This window comes from Chrysochloris asiatica, unplaced genomic scaffold, assembly GCF_000296735.1.
Source record: "Chrysochloris asiatica unplaced genomic scaffold, ChrAsi1.0 scaffold00021, whole genome shotgun sequence".
NCBI classification, from domain to species: domain Eukaryota; kingdom Metazoa; phylum Chordata; class Mammalia; order Afrosoricida; family Chrysochloridae; genus Chrysochloris; species Chrysochloris asiatica.
Genome location: NW_006408539.1, coordinates 5,317,779 through 5,320,092, shown reverse-complemented (window position 1 = coordinate 5,320,092; position 2,314 = coordinate 5,317,779). Strand labels below are relative to the sequence as shown.

Sequence of the window (2,314 nt, the reverse complement as noted above, 5' to 3'; positions counted from 1 at the left end):
TGCATTTTGAGTGCCTTCCAACCTGAGGGGCTCATTTTCCAGCACTATATCTAACAGTGTTTCTCTGTTAGTCATAAGATTTTCAGTGACTAAATGTTCGAAAGTTGTCACTCCTTCTTCCTAGTCTGTCTTTGTCTGGAAGCTCATCTGCAACCAGTCCACCATAGGTGATACTGCTTGTATTTTAAATACCTGTGGCATAGCTTCCAAAATCACAGCAACTGACAAGCCATCACAGTATGACAAACTGAAAGACAAGTGGTGGGACCTTGAACATATCACACATGAACTTAGAGATCATCTCAAGAAAAGGTTTGGTGAATTAGACAGTAATGACCCAAGACTAGAAGAGTTGTGTGATGACATTAAGAACTTCATATAGGAAGAGCCCTAAAGATCATTAAGATGACAGGAAAATGAAAAGACTAAAATGGATGTCAGAATGGACTTTGAAACTTGTTCTCTAGCTCAGAGATGCTACAGCAAATGGAAGAAATGAGAGGGTAAAAATATTGAACACAAGATGTCAAAGGGCATCTAAAGAAGACAATGTCAAGTATTATAATTAAATGTTCAAAGACCTGGAGTTAGAAAAACAGTAGGGAAGACTGTGTGGATCATGACAAGCTATGGGCAACATTGTGGATAAAGAGTATTCCAGAACACTTAATGTTCCTAATGAAGAACCTGTTTGACGACTGGGAAGAAATTGTTCAAATGGAACAAAGAAACACCAAATGGTTTAAAATTAGGATAGGTGTGTGCCAGGGTTGTATTCTTTCACCATACTTATTCCATCTGTAAACTGAGCATATAATCCAAGAAGCTGGATTATATGAAGCAGAATATGTTATCAGGATTAGAGAAGACTCATTAACAACCATCTAAATGACAGCATTTAACAACAACAAATATGCAGATGATGCAACCTTGCTTGCTGTAAGAGGAGGATTTAAATTACTTTAGATCAAAGACCACATCCTTCAGTATGGTTGCACCTCAATGTAATGAAAACAAAAGGCATCACCACTGAAACAATAAATAAATCATAATAAAAGAAGATTGAAGTTGTCAAAGACTTCATTTTGCTTGGATCCAATATCAACACTCATGGCAGCAACAGACAAGAAATCCATCAACATATTACACAAGAGAAATCCATTGCATAAGATCTCTTTAAAGTGTTCAAGGGTAATGATGTCGGTTTGAAGACAGACTAAGCTGCATTTGAATCAAGCCATGTTGTTTTCAATGACTTCACATGCATTTGAACGTTGAATAATGAAGAAGGAAAACTGTAAGAGAATTGATGCATTTGAGTTATGGTGGTGGAGAAGAATATTAAAAGTGCCATGGACTGCCAGAGAAACAAATACATCTGTGTTAGAAGAAGTATAATCAGAACGCTTAGAAGCCAGATTTTGTCTCTCTTACTTCAGACATATTATCAAAAAGGATCATTCCCTGGCGAAGGACATCATGCTAGTTATAGTGGAGGGTCAGCCAAGAAGAGTAAGAAACCCAATGAGATGGATTGGCACAGTGACAGTAGCAATGGGCTCAAGCATAACAATGATTGTGAGGATGGTGCAGGACCCGGTAGTGTTTTGTTTTGTTGTGCATAAGTCACTATGATTCTAAATTGGCAGTGGACTGGGAAACACAATTTTGGTGATTAGAGCCCACTAGCTGCTGTATGGGAGAAAGATGAGGTTTTCTGCTTCTGCAAAGATTTAAAGCCTCAAAAAACCTTATAAAGAGTTGGTATGAGTCAAATACAACTCCATGACACTTAACTGCATCATGTGTCACCATAGGATAAGCACTCAATCTGAAGGTTAGATTGGATCACAAGGTCGGTGGTTCAAACTCATCAGCTGCTCCTTGGAAACCCTATACAGGGTCACTATGAATTGGAATCAACTGGATGGATGACATTTGACAACGAAAACAAGCATATATATACTTATTTATAGGCATGCAATGATTTCATAGGAAATTGAATGGACTGTGAACCAAAAGCTCAGTGGTTTTAGCACACCAGTCACTTTGCAGCGTGAAGATGAGGTTCTCTGCTCACTCAAAGATTTAAGAACCTCTGAAACCCTATAAAGGGTCGCTGTGAGTTGTAACAAACTCAGCACTTCATATATATATATATATATATATTGTTGTTGTTGTTGTTGTTAAGTGCTGTTGAGTCGGTTCCGACCCATAGCGACCCTGTACAGGGTTTTCGAGGGTGTAAATCTTTACGGGAGTAGAAAGCCTCATCTTTCTCCCACGGAGTGGCTGGTAGTTTCAAACCACTGAC

General features: G+C 38.5%; 1 protein-coding gene across 1 annotated transcript in view; it reads right to left on the bottom strand.

Moving 5' to 3' along the window:
• Positions 1-2,314, bottom strand: part of DCC (deleted in colorectal carcinoma) — a 1,585,944-nt gene that overhangs the window by 273,315 nt on the left and 1,310,315 nt on the right. The window lies entirely within an intron of this gene.